The sequence below is a fragment of the Pan troglodytes genome, chromosome 10, assembly GCF_028858775.2.
Source record: "Pan troglodytes isolate AG18354 chromosome 10, NHGRI_mPanTro3-v2.0_pri, whole genome shotgun sequence".
Classification (NCBI taxonomy): Eukaryota; Metazoa; Chordata; class Mammalia; order Primates; family Hominidae; genus Pan; species Pan troglodytes.
In genome coordinates this window covers 91,263,509-91,287,287 of record NC_072408.2, presented here as the reverse complement: position 1 = coordinate 91,287,287, position 23,779 = coordinate 91,263,509, and the positions used below count along the sequence as shown (strand labels likewise).

Below are 23,779 nucleotides of genomic sequence, written 5' to 3'. Positions count from 1 at the left end.
TGTGTCCATGTGTTCTCATTGTTCAACTCCCACTTATGAGTGAGAACATGCAGCGTTTGTTTTTCTTTTTTTTTTTTTTTTAATTATACTTTAAGTTTTAGGGTACATGTGCACATTGTGCAGGTTAGTTACATATGTATACATGTGCCATGCTGGTGCGCTGCACCCACTAACTCGTCATCTAGCATTAGGTATATCTCCCAATGCTATCCCTCCCCCCTCCCCCCTCCCCACCACAGTCCCCAGAGTATGATATTCCCCTTCCTGTGTCCATGTGATCTCATTGTTCAATTCCCACCTATGAGTGAGAATATGCGGTGTTTGGTTTTTTGTTCTTGCGATAGTTTACTGAGAATGATGGTTTCCAATTTCATCCATGTCCCTACAAAGGATATGAACTCATCATTTTTTATGGCTGCATAGTATTCCATGGTGTATATGTGCCACATTCATCACTGGCCATCAGAGAAATGCAAATCAAAACCACTATGAGATATCATCTCACACCAGTTAGAATGGCAATCATTAAAAAGTCAGGAAACAACAGGTGCTGGAGAGGATGTGGAGAAATAGGAACACTTTTACACTGTTGGTGGGACTGTAAACTAGTTCAACCATTGTGGAAGTCAGTGTGGCGATTCCTCAGGGATCTAGAACTAGAAATACCATTTGACCCAGCCATCCCATTACTGGGTATATACCCAAATGACTATAAATCATGCTGCTATAAAGACACATGCACACGTATGTTTATTGCGGCATTATTCACAATAGCAAAGACTTGGAACCAACCCAAATGTCCAACAATGATAGACTGGATTAAGTGTTTGTTTTTCTGTTCCTGTGTTAGTTTGCTGAGAATGATGGTTTCCAGCTTCATCTATGTCCCTGCAAAGGACATGAACTAATTCTTTTTTTATGACTGCATAGTATTCTATGGTGTCTATGTGCCTCATTTTCTTTATCCAGTATATCATTGATGGGCATTTGGAAGTGGATAGTCTTATCTTGTTCTACTTCCTAGAGGAAAGGCTTTAGCTTTTCTCCATTCAATATGATGTTAGCTGTGGATTTGTCTTATATGGCCTTTATTATGCTGAGATATAGTCCTTCTACGCCTCATTTTTTAAGAGTTCTTAAAATAAAGGGATGTTGAATTTCATTAAATGATTTTTCTGCATATATTGAGATAATCATACTTTTCCCTTCATTCTGTTGATGAGATGTATAACATATCAATTTGTATATATTGATCTATGCTTATATTACTGGGATAAATCCCATTTGATTATAGTCTATTATCATTTTGATATCTACTTGGATTTCATTTGCTAATGTTTTGTTAAACTTTTTTTGCATCTATTTTCATCAGGTATACTGTGCTATAGTTTTGTATCTTTATTCTGTTCTTGTCTGATTTTGATACAAAGGTAATCCTGGCCTCATAAAATAAATCAGAAAAGAATTTCCACCTCTTCAGTTTTTCAAAATAGTTTGAGAATAGTTTGTGTTTCTTCTCCTTCAATAGTTTAGGAGGATCAGAAATTAAGCCATTCAGTCCTGGCCTTTTGTCTGGGGAGACTTCTCATTACTGATTAAATCATGTTACTTATTAACATGTTCACATTTTCTTTTTCTTCCTGGTTCAATCTTAGTAAGTTATATATGTCCAGAAATTTTTCCATTTCCTGTAGGTCTTCCAATATGTATGTGTACAGTTCTTCATAATAGTATTATTTTTCAATTCATCAGTATATAGTTCTTCAGAATAGTCTCTAATAATCCTTTCTATTACTGTGAATCAGTTGTAATGTTACTACTTTTTCTGATTTTATTTATTTGAGCTTTCTCTCTTTTTTACTTTAGTGTAGCAACAAATCTATCAGTTTTGTTTATTGAAAAAACATATTTTGTTTTAGTGATTCTTTGTATTTTTAAGTATCTATTTCATTTAGTAACTCTGATATTTATTATTTATTTTCTTTTACTAATTTTGCATTTGGCTTCATTTTCCTTTCTACCTTGAGGTACTTCATTAAGTTATTTGATTTTTTTTTTTTTACCTTTTTGTGATGTAGGGAATCTTTCCTTGCTATACATTTCCTCCTTTTTATTTATGATTATTTTCTTTTTGAGACTAAGCCTCATTCTGTTGCCCAGGCTGAAGTGCAGTGGCACAATCACAGCTCACTGATGCAGACCACAGACACACACCACCATGCCCAACTATTCTTTGTAAGTTTTTTTGTAGAGATTGTGTTTTGCCATGTTGTCCAGGCTGGTCTCGACCTTCTGGACTCAAGCGATCCACCCTACTTGGCCTCCCAAATTGTGGGGATTACAGGTGTGAGCCCCCATGCCCAGCCTTTGTTTCCTTCTTAGCACTGCTTTTTATGTGCTACATAGGTTTGGGTATGCAGTGCCCTGTTCTTGCTTTTCTAATTTTTGATGTGCATCATTAGTTTTTTTATTTGAAATCTTTCTACCTTTTTGACATAGCCATTTATTACTACAAACTTTCCTCAACACTGCTTTTGTTGGCTCTGATAGGTTTTGGTATGTTGTGTTTCAATTTTCATTTGTTTCTGTAAATTTTAAAATATTTTTCTTAATTTCTTCATTGACTCAATTATTATTCAGGAGAACGTTGTTTAATTCCCACTATTCGTATGGTTTCAAAAGTTCTTGTTATTATTTATTTCTAGTTTTCTTCCACTGTAGTCTAACAAAACACTTGATGTGATTTTTATTTTATTTTTTCATATGTTAAGTCTTGCTTTGTGACTTAATGAATGGTCTGTCCTGGAGAATAGTCCACATTTTAACGAGAAGAACGTGTAGTTCCACGTTCTGATGAGAAGAACTTGTAATTATAGAATACTTATAATTCTGCTATGAACTGCTAACCAATGGATTAGACATTTTACCAGCTTTTTAAAACTCGAAACTACTTACAATCTGCAATTCAATGAAAGAAGACAGAGAGACATTTTTTCTCAACTTCTATTTCCAGATGGAAGAACATCCAAAAGTAAAGTTATCCTGCCCCTTTTTTCTGCTTATTCACCCACCCAGTCCCAAAGTAGGAGTGAATTATCTTAATGGTAAATGGTGAACAGAAATTAGTAACGTGTACTGCAAATTCTTCCCTTTCCCCTCTCCTTATGTATGCCTGCCTACAGAGAGCACATTAACGATTTTGCTTCCCCCAGTATCCTCTTTTTGAGAGGACAGTGTTTTTTTTTTTTTTTTTTTTTTTTTTGGTACTACCTGGATTTGGGTGGTTGAATACTACTGTTTAATTCAAGAATACAGACAGTCATAGTGTTTGCACATCTAGTGTACATAATCCATAAGTTCTATACTTTGGTACTTGATCTCTACTCATGTATCTCTCTCTCAGCTGATTTAGAATATAGGAAAGAAACTAAATATGTTGCATATACTGAGCTCTCAATCCTCAACACTTACTAAACTCTATAACACAGCCATTTTAAAATCTGATTTAAAAAGTGTAATCTGAAGATAAGTAAAATATTGATTCAAATGAGACTGTAAACATACATTCCCTCATCCACTCTGAGTTCATAAAATGCATAGGACATACATACACATGGACATGCACACATCCACATATATGTGCACACAGACATACACATACGTACATTTATCTATTGATCTATCTACTCTCTCTCTCTATATATATATGTATGTATGGTGGGTGTTTATGTATATACACACATATACATATTTTAAGACAGAGTTCTGCTCTGTCACCCAGGCTGGAGTGCAGTGGTGTGATCTCGGCTGACTGCAACCTCTGCCTCCCAGGTTTAAGAGGTTCTCATGCCTCAACCTGCTGAGTACCTGGGATTACAGGTGTGATTCGCTACACCAGGCTAATTTTTGTATTTTTAGTAGAGATGGGGTTTCACTATATTGGCCAAGCTGGTCTTAAACTCCTGGCCTCAAGTTATCCGCTTACCTAGCCTCTCAAAGTGCTGGTATTACAGGCATGAGCCACTGTGCCCGGCCAACAATTTAGAATTATAAAATGAAATTTAAAAAATTAGACCCTTTATTTAAGGGCTACTAAGAGAGAAACAGTAGTCAAAAACAATAAATAGTGTGGGATAATACACTAGAGAGAAAGACCAATGGCAAAGTTGGCTAGTGCTAAGCAGGCAGGAGATTCCTGTTCCAGAGGATGCGACGCTGGCTCAGTCCAGCAGCAGTTGAACTTCCCCTCCTAATTCCATCAATGAATTCATCCTGAAGTAAAATCTGGCAGCATCATATTCCTCTATACACACAAAAAAGCTTTGGTAAATATATATAGGATTCAGTTAACATACAGAAAATGAGCAACACAACAATAAGAATGGAATCAAGAATAACCAAATATTTAAAGGCAAGCAACATTTTAAGAGACAAGAACTAAACACCTATCAAACCACTGGCACAAAGGCAAAAGAATGCTCATAGAAAAATGTTTGGATTGCTTTGTTTTAAATAAGAATGATAAAAAGACATTACCAGAAAGTAATTTGCTATAGAGAAACCCGAATTAATTAACTAGAAAAACAATTGTATAAATTATTAATAAAAATTCATATTCTTTACAAACACAATTTAATCAACAAATTTATTGCAATTGTGATTACAAAAGAAAGGAGAAAGCATACACTAGTAAGTCTTGGGACAAAAGAGTGTATAAGTGAAGCTTTAAGGAAGAGAGATAAAATAACAAGTCAATATTGTGTTCAGCTTAATAGCAATAAATTTGACAACATAGGCAAAATAGTCAATCTTCTGAGAAAAAGAAAGTACTTTTCTAAAACTGGCTCAGAAGCAAGCATAGGCCCTCAAGAGATCAATAAATGCAGGAGATATATGGAAGTAGTGCATTTTCTACCTATAAAGAGAAAGATAGTGTCAAGGCAGTTTTAGAAAAAATTTTAGCAATCATTCAAGAAAGAGATCATTCTCATCTTCCTAAAACATTTTGAAGGTGGGGAAATGGGGACTTATCCAAACAGTTTACAAAACTTACAGAGTCTTGGTTTAAATTTATATTTTTAAAAAAGAGTATCAACGAGCAAACTGATAAGCCAGCAAACAAATAAATCTACTGGCCAGTCTCATTCATGATCAGAAATGCAAATGTTTGCATGAATAATTAACATTTGCATGAAGAAATGAATGTTTGCAAAAGTAATTAAATATTATTAAAATGGAGTAATAATATATTAATAAAATATATCATGATCATGTAGAATTTATTTCAGGATGATAAGGGTAATGTAACAATAATAAATATCAAAATGTAATCTTTGTCAATTTAGTTAATTCTACCAGCAGTGTCCTAAGTTCAAGTTGATGATCAGACTCTTAAAACAGGATAGGAATCAGGCAGCGCTAAACTTACTTAGCTTTAAAAGGAAATAGTGAAACTTGCAATAGGGGAGCAAAGGTATCATGATTCCCAGCACAGCTGTTCATGTCCCACTCATCATATATGGGATATTCAAGGTTATGAGAGATGAAGTGAGTTTATGTATATAGCTTAAGGAATTCAAATAATTCTGTCCCTTCACCTTTTTTATTTAACTAATCAGGCATATATAACTAACAGTCACATAACCACCTCAGGGATATGTGACAGTAAGTCATTTTCTGATGCAGCTGCTTAATCTCAAAACCTGTTACTTATCATACAATAAACAATCTTGACAATGACATTTACGTAGTTGGTCTAGGATATATTCTTCACCTATATTACCATTTATCTTGTGTCTGGCATGAATATCCTCTTAAAATTTTGATGTAATAATGCAATAAAATTTTAATTAAATCATCATATGTCACTAACCGTACTGTGCTATTTCTTATATTTTTTTCTTAAAAGTAAGTATACTTAGTGTGTGTGAAACCTACTATTTCTGATGAATTATATTATTATTCTGAACTCAAGACCACTATTAGTAGTAGAACAGAGAAGACGCTGTAATGTGACAAATAAATTTACATTTATAATTTAATAGAATTTAACACACATTCATATTAAAGTCTTACATAATTAGGAATAAACAAACAACAAAATTTAAAAGACAGATATGGGATACACACAGTAACAGTATATTTTATGATTAAATATTAAAAGCATCACAAGTAACAGAAAGGTTTGACAAAGCTGTCTTACTATTCAGTATTAAACTGGAGATTGTAGTTAGTTCAGTTAAATAAAAAGAAAACCTACAACCAGAAGTAACTTTATGGAACAATAAAAAATGTCATACTAGGGTATGAGGATATTCCATGAGTAGAATATATAGATCATGTAGAATATATAGATCATGTAGGTGTTTTTTGCTCAAGGACACTCTTATTAAAGAACTAATTGGATAAATGGGAAAATTTGTGCAATGTACACATGTGTACTATAACTAACACATAGATTGAGCAGGGTTGTATGACACAAGGTCAATATGCTAATTGCATTTCTATATGAACAATAAACAATTGAAATACAAATTTTAAAAAATGTTAAATATATTATTAAATGCATAATTCTTAGGAATGAGTTTGACATGTCATATTTAAACCTTCTACATCAAAAACTACAATAATTACATTAAAGAAGATGTATATTAATGAGGAAAGATACTGCAGTCATGAATTGGAAGTCTCGTTATGTAAACTTATGCTGTCCAAATCAAAATTATTGTACACTTTTTTTTCTTGCAGAAACTGATGGACTGATTTTAAAATTTATTTGGAATCGAAAAGTGTTAAAATAGTCTAAGTATTATTCAAAAAGAAGAGTTGGTAAATATGCATTTTCTGATTTTAAAACAGTAAAAATCTATAAAAATCAAGAAAGCATAATATTGGTATAAAGATAGACAGGTAAAGTGATGGAACAGAATAGATGCCGGAAGACTCATACATATATGGTCACATTATTTTCTTCAAAGGCTCCAAAGAAGTTTAACTGAGGGAAAGAAAGCTCTTGAAAAAATTGTTTTCTGGTAACTATACAAATATAGAAAAAAGATTGAACCTAGACTTAATTTAAAAAGCTAAAATTATACTTAGAAGATAATCTTAGAAAAATATTTTGCTATCCTAGTTACATTAGGGTGTTTTGCATTACTCTAAATAAATACCTGAGGCTGGAAAATTTACAAAGAAAAGACGTTTAATTGGCTCATGGTTCTGTAGGCTTTAAAGGAAACATGGTGCTGGTATCTGCTTCTGGTGATACTTCAGGAAATGTAAATCATATGTATAATCAATGTATAATTGAATGTATAACCAAAACAGCAGCAGGGAACCATCATGTCACAGGAGAACAGAAGGAAGAGAGGGAGAAAGGAAAGGTTCCAGACTGTTAAACAGCCAGATTTCTTGTGAACTAACTGAGAGAAGACTCACTTATCATGAAGGGGATAGTGCCAAGCCATTCATGAGGGATCTGCCACCAGGATCCAATCACTTACTACCAGGCTCTACTTCAAATATTGGAATCTCATTTCAACATAAGATTTGGTGGAGACAAATTCCAAACAATATCACTGTGGTAGAAAACAATTTTTTTTAGACAGAATAAAAAAGCACTAATTATAAAGGAATAAAAGTGACATGTGCTGGATTTTAACAACGTAAAACATTTCTTCACATCAAAAAAAAATTTTTACAAATGAAAAGAGAAAACATAGACTTAGAGAAAATATTTACAGTGTATGTATACAAAAATCAACATATTGAATATAAAAAAACCCACTACAGATAAATAATTAAAAGACAATGTAATAAAATATTGGTGAAAAATCTGAATACATATTTTATAAAAAATGATAGTCAAATAGCCTATTAGTCCATAAAAAGTCTGTTAAGGTCATTAGCCATCAAGGAAATGCAACATGAAACTGCAATGAAATATGATAATTATTCATTAAAATAGCTGAAATTAAACAACTGACAACACAAAATGTTGCTAAAGATTTGGGATAATTAGAATATTCATATCTAGCTTGTTGGGATGTAAAACAGTGAAACAACTCTGAAAAACATTTCAAAACTTCATACAAATTTCTTTATAAATTTGGATATATTTATGGAGTAAAAGTATAATTGTGTTGCATGCATAGATTGCATAGTAGTATAGTAAAGGCTTTTAGGGTATCCCTCACCTGAATAACATACATTATATTCATAGCAATTTGTCATCATCCATCCCTCCCACTCCTTCACCCTTTTGAATCTCCATTGTCTATCATTTTACACTCTACTTCCATTAGTAAACATTATTTAGCTCCCATTTATAAGTGAGAACATGAGGTATTGGTCTTTCTGTGTCTGACTTTTTTCCCGTTCCATCCCTGTTGCTGCAAAATACATGATTTTATTCTTTTTCATGGTTGAATTGTATGCCATTGTGTATATTATTCCATGGTGTATTTTATATTTTATTTATTCAATCATCCATTGATGGTCACTTAACTTGTTTCCATATATTTGCCTTTTGAATAGTGCTGTAATAAACATATGAATCCAGGCGTATTTTTAACAATACATTTTATTTTCTTTTGGGCAGATTCCCAGTAGTGAGATTGCTAGATTGAACAATAGTTCCATTTTTAGCTCTTTGAGAAATCTCCATACTCTTTTCCACAGAGGTTTTACTAACTTACATTCCCATCAACAGTGTATGAGTTTCCTTTTTTCCACATCATGCCAACATAAAAATTTCTTATATGGCTTTCCTAAATATTTATCAGAGAGAAATAAAAGCATATGTTCAATAAAGACTTGTATAAGAATGTTAAATAGTAGCTTAATTTACAATACCCCAAATTTGGAAACAAGCAACAGGAGAAGGGATAAACTGCTCATGGAATACCACTCAGCCATATAAGGAATAAGCTACTGACACACTTGTTGCTCCAAGGCATGAGGGTCAGGGATTGAAGTTTTAGGGAGGAACACTGATTAATCTCACAGGTATAATGCTGAGCCCAACCAAAAGAGTTACAGAGTATGATTCTATTTATATAAAATTCAAAAAAATACATATGTTACATATGCTATTTAAAGTCAAAATATAGTTTGCCTTGGGGAGCAGACATTGCCATTAACTAGAAAGAGTCAGGAGGGAACTTTCTGGGATGCTGAAAGTGTTCTTTACTTTGACTGTGGTGGCAATAACTAAGTATATATTCCTCAAGTCTCTTGAAACTGTACAAGTAAGATCTTAACATTTCTTTACATATAAACTATAGCTCTCTATCAAAATAAACACCATTAAAGTAATTGAGGATTGAAGACCCAAAATATATTAGAAAAATAAGCCAAAAACATAGATGGCCACGGTTGATCCTAAAATAAATGTAAAGTTGCTCAACCTCACTTATAGTAAGAGAAATGTAAATTAAAATTACAGTATGTGTTTTTCACCTTTTACATAGTCAAGTTTCAAAAGCCTGACCACACATTTTGCTAACAAGACTGGAAAAGTAAAAGGAAAACTTTCATAGATTGCTGGTGAGCGTGAAAAATGGTACAATCCTTATGGAGGAATTTCGGAAAAATTTTATGAAACTACATTTGCTTTTAGTCATTGGTCTAGCAATTTTGCTTCTAGGAATTTTATCCTAAAAATAAACATACACTAAGGACAATAACCACAATAAAAACATAGGCGCACATTTATTTATAGGAGCAATTTTGCTATAAATATCCTGAAAATCATCTGGCAAGATACATAGGTTATTGACTGGAAAAATAGTTACATTTATGCATTTGAACATTATGCAGCTATAAAGAATTAAGAAAAATATTTGTGAACTGATATAAAAAGCTTTTCAGGCTATAATATTAAGTTAAAAAATAGGGTAAGACAGCTTATATGATATGATTTTTATTAAAAATGAAAATGAAACTATATTTTAAAGTAGTTGTTTATACACAAACAATAGGCTTTGGAAACTAATAAAAATACAAGAGGTGAATTGGAAGTGTTAAGTATGTGGATACACTTTTTTTGAATACATTTTTCCAATGATTTTGAATTTAGAACCATTTTATTATACCTCAAAACATTAAGCTAAATTTGTTTATTACAGTAAGAAGTAAATAAACATTAACATTCTTGTGAACAATTGCTCATATTCTGGTGAAAAGATAAAAATGTGGAGTGGGGAAAAGAGAGGAAGAGTGATATTGAATTATGATTTGATTTGGAATTAAAGGCATTGAAGTGAAGTCATTATAAAAAGGCATGAAAACAGACACCTTATCAGCAATGAGCAATATTTAAGGCAAATCTAGATACTACTACCTACTAAAACTAATAGTGCTTGTAGTAGAAATGACTGGTTTCAGGTCTGGGACAGTGGAATTTGAAAGTTAACTGGAATATTTTATTGTCCAAGAAAGTGAGAAAATTCTCCCTACTAGTGGAGATCTGTCAAAAAGACAACATTGGAGTCAGATTAAACAGCTCAACTGGACAAATATGATTATCAAAATGAATAATGACTAAAATGAAATCTAAATCTAATATATTGATTTCAAAATAGAAAAAATATGCAAGTCCATACTTTTGCTAAATTAAAATAACAATTAAAAAGTAAGGGAAGAACAAAAGAAAAGCTTTCCTTATAAAAGAATGCTGCTCAGTAAGCTGTGGACTTCATTTCTCTAAAAATTCAGGGCCTATTTTATAGAAGACATCCATGGACTTCACACAAATAAATTTAAAAATAAGTATGATGGAATTTTCTTATTTGAAACTTCCTATTTGTTGATGAGCATTCATAATGAGCTATTATTTGAAATGTTCATAAAGAATAGTGGCATAGGCTCATTTGGAAATTGGTATAATTGCAAGTCACAAAAGCTTTTGCAAATGTAAGTAGGACGATGTGTACCTACTTTAAATTTTATGAGCAAAGCTAATTATTTTAAATATGCATGACATCATGAATGATGGATTGTCAAATATACTTTAGAAAATGCAAAGATTAAAATACTAACCTATGCCTCCTTAAAAAAAAATATTGTCTTTCTACTACCATTATAATAAAATTCAAACCTCTTGGCAGATCCTATGAGACCCTGCCTAACTGGCCCTTCCCACTTCTACTTTCTTACTTTGCTCTGTTCACGTCAGCTCTCTGTCATATTAAAAAACCTATCATGCTCTTACCTTCATCAAAATCTACTTGCCTTTTGACCCCACTTGTGATGTTTTTCCTCTAGATCTTCTCATGACCATTTTTATTCCCGTTAGTTTTGGTTCACAAATTATATTTTCCTGACCACTCATGCTCAGTTTTTTTATTCTCTCTCATTAAACTATTATTCCTTCAGATACATTTTAAAAATCTGCCAATATTTACTTTTGTTTTGTTTCTTTGTTTAGCATTATTTCTTCCACTAGACTGTGATCTCTATTCTACTTAGAGAATGTTCTGGTCACCATTATTCCCCCAAGGGCCTTAGTATGTTGTGTAGCACATATTGAGAGTATCAGATATAGAATTTTAAGATACAATAGGCTGGGCGCGGTGGCTCATACCTCTAATCCCAGCACTGTGGGAGGCCGAGGTGGTTGGATTACCTGATGTTAGGAGTTCAAGACCAGACTGACTAACCTGGTGAAACCCTGTCTCTACTAAAAGTACAAAAATTAGCAGACGTGGTGGTGGGCGATTCTAATCCCAGATACTCGGGAGGCTGAGGCAGGAGAATCGCTTGAACCCAGAAGGTGGAGGTTTCAGTGAGCCGAGATCGTGTCACTGCACTCCAACCTGGATGACAGAGCGAGACTTCATCTAATAAATAAATAAATAAATAAATAAGATACAATAATGACTCAATGTTAGTTACTATTACTAATGACTCATAATTCAGAATAAATAATTGCTTTATTCTTTAAAGACATTTTATTTAATAAGCAAAGCTTGATTTAATTATCTGTATATTAAGTTTAGGAATATGGTTGGTGCTGCAGTAATTACAAGGATTAATGTGCAGCAGACAGTTACATCTTGAATCTATATTGCATGTCTGGAAGATCACGGTGAGCTACCAAAACTTTGTTTGTATGAAGAATGTAGAAACATCTTATGGGAAGAGATGGGATAGTGAAATTGGCATTAAATAAGAAACCAACTGCACATGCCTAGTAAAATATTGCCTTAGTAGACAGAAGGAAGGAATTCTGAATAAACTCCCTCAATGGTCAGCTTCCTTTCTTAAGAAGGAAAAAGCTTGTTGTTTCTCATTAAAAGTTGCCCTTAGCTCAATCCAATGAACTCATATCTGAATTCTGGGAAGAGAAAGACAGGTGCAATAAGTTAAAAATGATGCAACTGTTTTTAGACAAACTTCTGTGAGATGTTGGGATCAGAATGTAGCATTATCTTGGGAATAACACAGAAAAGAATGGTATCAAGATTAAGTAAGTTATTAATAGACATAGTCTCCTTGCTTCAGCCCAATGCTGCCTAAGTTAGAGAAGGGATTGGCAGGTGGATGGCCCCAAACCAAATGTCTGTCTGGGTAACAGTTATCCTGACCCTCAGAGGAAGATGAGAGCTTCAAGCTGTCCTCTTACAGCACTTATTAGATAACTCCCTGAGCTCTAAAAGGTGAGAAGGAAGACTTCCTGAGGAACTAGTATTTGTAATTTTGGGTGGAAAAAGAAAAAATTTGTTTATCACCATGCAACTCAATTGTTACTTCCAGGTCATTATGACCCAAGGGTGTGCATAGCTTCTCGTTTCATGGAATTCACAGACAAATTCATCTACTAGTGTATTGTATAATATTTTGAGACCAAAAATGTACATGTTTTTGAAGAGCTCTCAAACATTCATACAATAGGTATTAGCCTTACAACTTTCTTTAACTGAGTGTTTATAGAAACTAAATTTAAATAGAAAGCATGACAAATAAGGTATAACCAGAAAAGTTAAAAGATAAACCATCTCTAACAAGCGAGAGGAGATATACTTTGGAGAAGAAAAATTTTGAAAAGGACTCAAATAAGAGACATTGTAGAATATTATCATTTGTACAAAAAAAAAATAGACTATTGGCTTACTGAAGTCCTCGTAGCTGCCAGAATTTTTACTAGGAAGTAAAAAGAAACATTTTCTTATATAAGCACTTCACCACTGAAGATCAGCAAAGAACACTTAGAAACTTCCCGACTTTTAGTTTGAAAAGAGATTAAAGAAAATAGCACAATGCTGAAAACATGCATTATTTTAAAAATGTGTTATGGTTTTGATAACACCTATTTTATTATTTTGACTTCCATCTGATTGGTTAGTTTTCTATCCAACAAAATTCTAAAGTTGCCTCAGTGATTTGTGCTTTAAGAACTTTCAACATGCAGGGGAATTTTAAAGTACAGAATAAATCATCAACATATTTATTAATACTTATGATTATTAAGGTAATAGAATTTCACTTACAAATTGAATGAGAAAAAAAGCGTTTCCAAAATATTTTTATAAATTGACACACATACAAGTAAGGTTTGTGGTCTCCAGCATAAGCACTTGTATTCACTCAACAACATTTCTGTAATTTCTACACTTCCCAATGGTATCTAGAAGTTACATTATGTGGTTTTCTAAGAGGAAAAACTCTAAACATGCTCTCTCTATACCACAATCCTTAGGAACCTACCTCATCCTTTAACCTCCTTCCAAGTAATTTTATTTTATTAATTGCACAAATTTTTGCAATGTTGGGGATTGTTAAACTTAGTATTTTGTTTTCTTTTGATCAGGAGGTGTTAGACTTTATTGCCTGAAGTGGTACCATTTGTTCTCTGTGAAATATGGTTACCATCACCTTACTTTTTTATTAAGTGTATATTTATAAACTTTAGAAGCAAATGTACTCTATCCACATGGCTAGCGTTTATTGTTTTATGTTCTGCACGCAAAGCTGCTTTTCTTAATAATAAGAAACAGCTGTTGTAAGCACAACAATGAAAGCAATGGGTCATACATGCTTAAATTAGATACAAAGGGAGTCCAAAAGGGCTAAACTCTTTAGTTCTGTCTCACTCTTCCATGATTAATGCACTCTAAAAAGAACAGTTATACACTGTTGAGATTTAACAGATGCTAAAAAGAACCTATTCCAGTGTACATTTGTTAGGCAGCTGTATTTTACACCAGCAGTGATTACAATGGGGAATAAATGTTTCCATGACAGTAAGACCCACAGAACTAAGGTAAAATAATGGAAAATATTAATGTGATACATAAATGCAATCAATCAATTCTATGGTGTGTGTATACACACACACACTATATATATATATATATATATATATATGTATCTCATGGATTTAAAAGTCATGTTTTGATTATGTAGTTCACATTTTAAACCTAAAATTTTCATATTAAGAAAAATAAGATAAAATCAAGTCATTTCTGATGCATATTTTATCTACTTTGGAAGGAGGCAAAGAGTTATATATAAAATAATGTCTACAAAGTATTTACAAAACGTGGTTTTAAAAAATTAACAGTTAAGAATATAGGTTTGCCCATATTTCCATTCACATAGTTAATTGTTAACATACAGTCCTTTCAGTTTTAAAATATATTTTTCAAATGTGTATTAAAGAAGGTAAAATAGTTTTTTTTCATATATGAACTGGAGCTCTGTATATTTGAGTACACGTATAATTCTTCACTTCTGTAATATACAGAAGCACTTTGGGTCCTTTGATGTTAGCTGAAAGTTTTAATGTAACTTTACTTATACTAAATAGACATTGTTGGTGCTCTGAAACGAAATTATTTTTGAATGACTCAAGAGTTACAATAAAGAACTGCTGCATCTATGTCTTCTTTTGAAAAGTGCTACCTAAAGACAGAAATACCAGTCAACCCAGCCATCCCATTACTGGGTATATAACCAAAGGAATATAAAACATTCTATTATAAAGACACATGCACACATGTGTTCATTGCAGCATTAATCATAATAGCAAAGACATGGAATCAACCTAAATGCCTATCAATGATAAACTGGATAAAAACAAGGTGGTACATATACACAATGGAATATTACGCAGCCATAAAAAAGAATTAGATCATGTCCTTTGCGGGGACATGGATCGAACTGCAGGCCACAATGCCTAGCAAACTAACACAGGAACAGAAAGCCAAATACTGCATGTTCTCACTTATAAGTGAGAGCTAAATGATGAGAACACATGGACACAGAAAGGGGAACAAAACACACGTGGAACTTTTGGAGGATGGAGGGTGGAAGAGGGAGAGGATCAGGAAAAATAACTAATGGGTACTAGGCTACATACCTGGGTGAGAAACATTCTGTACAACAAACCCCCATGACACCAGTTTACCTATGTAATAAACCTGGTCATGTACCCCTGAACTTAAAATACAAGTTAAAAAACATCCAGAAATATTACATCTCAATAGCATAAAAACAAATGACCCAATTTAAAAATGAGCAAGGGACTTGAAGAGACATTTTAAATGTTCAACAGGTACATTATAAATTCTCAACATTACTATGTATCAGGAAATACAAATCAACCAATGAAGTTTTCACCTTACACCAGTTAGGATAGCTGTTATAAACAAGACAAACAAACACAAAAATATAACTAATGTTAGGATGTGGAGAAATGATAACCTTCTACACTATTTTTGAGAATGTAAAATTATTCAGCTGCTATGAAAAATAGTATGGAGATTTCTCAAAAATAATCAAAAGTAGAACTGTAATACAGTCCAGAAGTCCTATTTCTGAGTATATACCCAAAGAATTGAAATCTGGATCTGGATGAGCTAACTGCACTTCAATGTTTTGTGTAGCATTATTCACAATAGCCACGTTATAGAAACAAACCAAATGTCCACAGACAGATGAATGGATAAATAAAATGTGGTATATACACACAATAATATATTGTTCGGCTTTTAAAAATAAGGAAATCCTGACACTTGAAACAACACAGATGAAACCAGAGGTCACTATGCTAAATGAAATAAACCAATAATAAATGAACAAATACTGCATGATTCCACTTATACAAGGTACCTAGAGTCCTCCAACTCATAGGAGCAGAGAATAGTGGTTAGCAGGGGTTGGAGGAAAAGGAAATGGGGAGTTGTCATTCAATTAGTATGAAGTTTGAGTTATGCAAGATGTATTAATTCTAGAAATCTGCTGTACAGCATAATGCCTACTGTCAACAATACTAGACTATGCACTTAAAGTTTTGTTAAGAGGAGCGATCTCATGTTAAGCATTCTTAACACAGAGACACACACACACACACACACGCAGAAACAAGGAAATTGGGAGGTGATGGATAGTCTATTACCTTGGTTGTGGCAATGGTTTCATGAATGTATGCATATGCCCAAACTCATCAAATTGTAAGCATTAAATATGTTCAGTTTATTGCATATCAATTATACCTCAATAAAGCTATTAAAATAAGAGTTACAATAAGATCTAGAGTGGTACTGCTGGCAATTCTATATCTTTGTAATAGAACACTAAACACAGTCATGGATCACTTTATGACAAGGATATATTCTCAGAAATGTGCCATTGGGTGATTTCATGTTGTGAGAATATCACAGAGTGTGCTTACACAAATCTAGATGGTAGAGCCTATTACACGCCTAGGCTGTACGGCATAGCCTGTTGCTCCTAGGCTACAAACCTATTCAGCACGTTACTCTATTGGACACTGTAGGCAATTGTAATATAACGTTAAGTATTTGTGAGTCTAAACATAGAAAACGTACAGTAAAAATACAATATTATAACCTTCTGAGACCACAGTTGTATATAAGGTCAGTCATTGAGTAAAAAGTTGCTACGGGGTATGTGACTATACTATATACTGTATTATAAAAATTTCCCTTTTTACTTAACAATGTGCATATATCATATGTGCTAATGCATAATGAATATAAATTGTCTAATTATTACATATTAAAATAATTTAAATAATTAACAAATAATGTTACTAATAAATAATATCTCTTTAAAAATCTTAGAATGAGTAACTTAGAATATTAATATAATAAACACATCTAGAATATTGTTTCGCCACAAAGGAAATACACTTACCTACTATTTCTTACAAAAATATTGAGATGAAATTTTAGATAAATTACTTTTTTAGAAGGTAATTGGTAATAATTATAGGCAATTTTTTTGTTGTTTAAAGAATTACCCATGCACTCTTCTAATACTATGTGAAATGAGGGCCAGGCGTGGTGTCTCACTCCTGTAATCCTAGCACTTTGGGAGGCTGAGGCGGGCAGATCACGATGTCAAGAGATGGAGACCATCCTGACTAACACGGTGAAACTCCGTCTCTACTAAAAAAAAAAAAAAAAAATTAGCCGGGCGTGGTGGCGGGCGCCTTTAGTCCCAGCTACTCAGGAGGCTGAGGCAGGAGAATGACGTGAACCCGGGAGGCGGAGCTTGCAGTGAGCCGAGATCGCGCCACTGCACTCCAGCCTGGACGACAGAGCGAGATTTGGTCTCAAAAAAAAAAAAAAAAAAAAAGTGGTTTGGAGTCAATACTCACTCTTTCCAAAAGGAAATCACTGTTCCTTTTTCTGTCATCATAAATTAGATGTTTCTTTTTTTGAAATTCCTATATATAGAATAATCCTGTATGAGCCTTGTTGCTGCTGGTATGTTTGGTTATTATAATATTTTTAAAAATTCGTTTATGTTATTGCACAGTAGTATTGAATCACATGAATGCACCATAAATGTTTTATCCCTTCACTTGTTGCTGTCCATTTTATTTGAGTTACAACAAAATACCGGCTTCTATGAATAGAACTGCTAGAAATATTACCGTGCAAGTCATTTTACGAGCATATGCTTTAATTTTGCTCAAGTAATAACCTGGAAATTTAATACATTTTATAGGTTAGGTGTGTATTTAACTTTATATCAATATGCTGAAATGGTTTCCAGAGTGGCTGTGTCATTTTACTCTTCCATTAACAAGGTATTAGAGGTCCATTTTCTCCACATCTTCTCCAACATTTTGCTCTGTCACTTATTTTCAATTAGCTACTCTACTGTATATGAATTAGTGTTACATTGAATTTATGTGATAAATAGAATAAATTATGATGTTGACAACCTATTCATATGCTTATTAGCTCTTCATATACCTTAGTTTTGAAATGTGTGGTGAAATATAAAGCTAAACATAAAAGCTAGAAAAATAAAGCTAGAATACAAACATAAAAGGAAATATTTGTGATTTTGGGTTAGGCAAAGATTTTTTAGAGGACCCAAAATAAGTAAGTAATTAAAAATAATTTATTTTCAATTATAAGTAATTTTCTTATTTATTTTTATTGTATTTACAGCAACAAAGGGCTTTTATAAAAAATATGTAAATAACAGTTGTGAAGCAATAATTTTAAAATGCTGTTTTTTTTTAATTGAAGAGGACTAAAACATTTTCCCAAATAATATATGCAAGTGACCAAGGAGCACAAAAAATATTTAATAGCATTAGACATGCAAATTAAATGACTAAATTGCAATTAGAAGGATTAAAATGTAAAAGACTGGTAACACCAAATGTTGGAGAAAACTAGGAGTCTCATGCATTTTTGCTTGTGGTATGAACCGATGCAACCACGTGAAAAACAATTTGGCCATTTTGTCATAGAAGTTGAACATCCATTTACACAACAGTGCAGTAATTACAGTCTCATATATGTAACTAAGACAAATGAACAAATATGTTTACAAACACTTTGTATGTTAATTTTCATAATAGCATTACTCATAATATTCAAAAGTCAGAAACAAACCAGAGTACCATCAACAGGAATATTAAGTGCTATATACATATAGTAATGAAATCTAATACAACACAGCAATTAAAAGGAACAAACTATTGACACATGTAACAACATGGATAGTTCTAAAAAATACTGAGTTGAGTGACAGAAGTCAATTACTGAAGAGAACATACTCTAAAACTATATTTATATGAAAATGCATATGAGTCATAGATTGCTCCCACATTGATTGAGGAGGAGACTATGAAAAGCATTATTTCCTAGGGTTCATCTTAAAATTCTACCTACTGCACTAACATAGGGTGATAAATATCAGACCAGTGGTTGCCTCTGGAGTGGGGGAGTAACTGAGAAGATACACAAATACATTTGGGTGATGAAAATGTTTGGGGCCTTTATTTACAGTTTTCAAGACAGATTGAAGAGTACCCTTAGGATCTGAGTGTTTCTCTGTTTGAAAGAAAAAGAAATACAGAATAAAATAAGTTAATAAAATCCATTTATACACAAATATGTATATGCTGAACATTGTATTAAGAATAACATAATAATATATTTTAATCTTCACAATTACCCTATATGGTGAATATGATATTTATTCCCATCTTCCAGATTAGGAAACTGAGACTCATATATCTTAAGTAGTATGATTAAGTTCTGATGATTAATATATAAGAAATCAGCATTGAATATTATATTTGTATAAATGTAGAGACAAATATCCTATGCAGCCTTTCTCTAGAAGGCTGTATTAGTGGATACATTTGGATTTTATATTAGTGGATAACTTTCCTTTCAAAGATTCAACTTATTCTAATATATATGATAAATCTGATGATGACTGGGAATGGAATTATATTGATTGTTTAACAGTAGGTTAAGTGACACATAAGAACGCAGATGGAGCTATAGGGTAGGTGAAAGTATAGAGTGTTCTGAATTGACAGAAATATATGTTTTTTTTTTTTTTTACCAGTATGCCAAGTAATGCTTTCCTTGTTTCTGTTGTTCAAGAATTCTAGTTTCTTGTTAAAGCAATTATTTTCATATGGCCAATTTGCCAGTTGTACAGGTTAACTGCATATACATTTACATAATAATTTATTTGCAAAGTACAGCAAGCAAGTTCTGTGAGTTTGTACTGGGTCAAAGTTTCAAATGCTGATTATTGTTTATTGGGAGCTCAGAAGAGAGTCCAAGACTTGACAATGGTTATATTAGTTTTGGTTACCAGGGTGGCTACTTCATATCTGGAAGGTTCAGGCAACAGTTACTGAAATTTAATCAGCAATGCTTTCTAAATGTAATCTTTACAGTTAATCAGCAAGGCTGATTAACACAATCATATGTGTTTATGAGTATTGGACCCAGTTCTTGCAAGAAAAGACAATTTTATTGCAGAATACCATCAGCAAGTTAACACCATTAAGGCTTATTGGCATTCTCTCCTGCTTTGCAAGGACATCTGCCATGCATGCAGTGTGGTCCTTTCCGTCAACTTAGAACACAGGAATGTCATTACAGTCTCATAAATTTACTGAAAAAAAAGACAAAAGTTATTGGTGAAAGTGGAGAAGCGAAAAGTCATTTTAGTAGTCTTATTACTTTGTACTTGTGTGATAATTAATGTGATTATTACTACTTCCTGCACAGATCTTGCTATTATGAGGAGGGGTAGGAAAGAATATACTCAGGTTTGGGGATGACCGTTGTTTCAGCTGATGTTCAATTAAGAAAGTACAATCACTATGAGGATTATGGGATAGATATTTATTACAAGAATTAGAGTTTGCCTAATTGTGGGAGGAGATGGGGACGCAAGGTATGAATGGTAACTGAAAGATCAGAGAAAAGATACTCATTAGCCCTGACACAGAAGAAAAGGGTGTAGCTTTCTGGGAAACCTGAAAATTAGAAATATCTATATCCAGCTGCTTGATTAAAACTAAAGAAAGGGATTGATGTGGAAATTTAGATTCTTCATGGTTTCTGCCACTATAAGATTACAGCAAAGTTCCTGGTAGGGGCTTGTGTCAGGAAAGATAGCAGTAGGAGAGGAGAGTTGCATAAGTGGGAAAGGTGGAAGACAAATTGGAACTCATTCTTAAACCTACACCTGCCTCTTACCATCTCTGAGAATGACCTTCACAGAGTGAAGGTCATTAATTTTTGAGTCTGCAATTTTGTGTGCATTTACTTTTGGCCAACTCTATGCTGACACTTTAAAAGAAGAGCAATTATAGCCAACATAGTTTTTGGCAAAACCAAATCAACGATAGAATAATCTAGCATGCAGGAGGAGAAGGTCAACTTCTGGAAAGAACGTTGAGGTGATGGAAAAGCTTAGTTTAAGTGTATACCAGATCCTGAGAGTTCAGTCAGAAACTGGGTTAGCAACAAGGCATATGCAATTCAAATATGAGTGAGTTTAAGAGAGGTGTTCTTGGGAAAATATGACATTAGAGACAAGATAGATGTCCCAACAGTAAAGAATTATGTTTTAATTTGATAGAATTTAAGTTCATTTCTTTGAACAGCTCTTTTTTATGGTGCAATCTGAAAGATGCACCTTTCTTCCTCTAAGCAGGTGTGAACTAATCACATCTTAGGTTTGTCTCCAAGATCATTCTCTTCTATTCTCCACTTCAACATTTGTATTCCATGGCCTCATGATTGTATTCTCTTGTGAAAATTATATATCTGCACACATGCATACATCTCTAAACAATATTTAATCTGTTTGCAAGTGTCTCATTAATATTATTCTACTACAAAAGTCTTTCTAAAATGTTCTTTTTTTCCCTTAATATTTGATTTGAGATTTGTTTAAGTTGGTAAATGTGCTTTAATTTATACATTTTAATTGTTATATTATTCCATTTTATTTATTTTATGTATAAGCCATATATACTGAATTATTCATTTTAGTATATTCTATTGCAGACACTTAGCAAAATAAAATTATCATTGTACTGTTATTGGGCATTTAGTTTGTTTCCAAGGTTTCACTGTTGTCTTCAATGCTGCCATAAACATTCTCAAACCTTTGACCTTGTGCGTGTATAAAAGCTTTTCTGAGATGGGTAACTACAGTTCAAGATCTAGGAACAATTGATCTTGACTGTTGGATCAAGGATGTGTTGCTGAAGAAGATGACATTGAGTAGGTCTGCAAGGATGATAGGCTTTGAGGAGCTGGAGATGGAAGAAGGACATCTGGAATGAGAGGAGCAAGAAGGGACAGGTCTTACAGAAAGCAGAGAGGAGAAACAGAGGGAGGTGCATACTGAGAGAGTCTGTTGTTGCTCAAAGTGTTGCCCTTAGTAAAGATAACCCTAATTGTGTCCAGAAGGAATGTAGAGAAGCTAGAAACTGATCGTAAAAACTTCGAGATCCAAAAGATAATGCCTACAGTATGTGGAAAGAATAAAAGATTAAGAAAATTTTGAGAATCAACCCAGAGTCCCAGAAATATTTACTGTGGACAGAGCTAAATCTGAAGGCGGATTGAATACTCCCAAAGATGAACCCATGTGCCATGGTGAAACATTTTCTGATCTTGTTTCTCAAAGTTAGTTTTGCTACATAAATAATGTATTTCAGATGTTTGCTTCTATATTCTCTCTTCCCCTAATCTTCAATTCATCCTGAGAACTAAAGGTTTATAGTTCATAGTTTTCATAAAGGATCTGTGACCTTTTATAAAATGTGGGGCATATTATTACCTATTCCTAAAACCTCACAGCTAACCACTCAAAGACAGGTCATTGGAATAATTCCCATTTTAAATATGTAAATATTGGACTGCCAGTTAGAGCTAAATAGTGTTATTTAGTGGAAGGTAAACAGACAAAATTATTTAGACCTTGGAGTGAACATTGGAGCTTTCATTCTCATGGAAGTGAGAACTCTAAATGTGAAACCTTGGAATTTACTTCATTTCAGGTGACCGTTCTACACTGATCGTAACCATTGAAGCACCGTGACTGTGATTGGCTAGATAATAGACACATGACTTGATTTTGGCCAAAGAAGTAACATGCTCTAAAGTCTCTGGGAAAAGTTTCTTCACTCCTTAAAAACTCAAGGAAATTATCCCCTCCACTTGTTCTAGTAGTTGTGTCAAAAAGTGATGCTTAGAACGTTGACAGACATATTGCTACCATCCATATGATATTTATTAAGGATGTCAAATTGGAGAGTAGAACAAAACATGAGATATTTATGACCATGTTGATCAACTAATTAGCTAACCTTGGAAACAAATCTACTCACAGACTTCCTATGGTCTTTATTCTCTGTACATTTGAATTTCCATCTACTATCATTTCTTCTCAGATTAAAAGATATTTTATCATTTCTTGTAGTGACAAGTTCTTTCAGTTTTCATCTTTTATAAAAAATGTCATTTAAACATTGCTTTACAAAGTAATTTTATTGCATATAAACTTTCTGTCAACAATTTTATCTATTTTTCGGTTTGTTCTTTTTTGTTGTTGTTTAGTTTTAGCACTTAAAATGTCACTTAAAAATAAGTGACTTCTGGTTTTGACTATTTCTGATGAAAAGCAAACAGAATCTGTTTTCTTTGTTCTCGAGTAAATCATTTTTCTTTTCTCCTGTGAATCTCGTTGAGGCTTGGTTTTAGGCTCTTTTTTGGGGAGGTAGGTCAAGAGTAGGTCTGACTCCTATCTCTCATCATACACAAAAATCAAATAAAAATGGATTAAAGACAATCTGAGGCTGAAACCATGAAATTACCTAAAAAAAACCTCTAAGGTAACTACTAAGATAATTGGAATCCCACTTTGTGTGATATTAATATAACCACTCCAATTTTCTTTCAGTTGGAGCTTGTGCCACATATTTTTATATTCTTTTACTTTTATCTATGTCTTTGTACAT

At 33.0% G+C, this 23,779-nt stretch overlaps 1 long non-coding RNA gene across 1 annotated transcript in view; it reads right to left on the bottom strand.

Annotated features, from left to right (window-relative positions):
• Positions 1-4,110: 4,110 nt before the first annotated feature.
• LOC134807437 (uncharacterized) overlaps positions 4,111-23,779 on the bottom strand; it is a 63,848-nt gene continuing 44,179 nt past the window's right edge. Inside the window, exon 3 of the long non-coding RNA XR_010147905.1 lies at positions 4,111-4,303. This is a non-coding gene — a long non-coding RNA (uncharacterized LOC134807437). The remainder of the gene's footprint in view (positions 4,304-23,779) is intronic.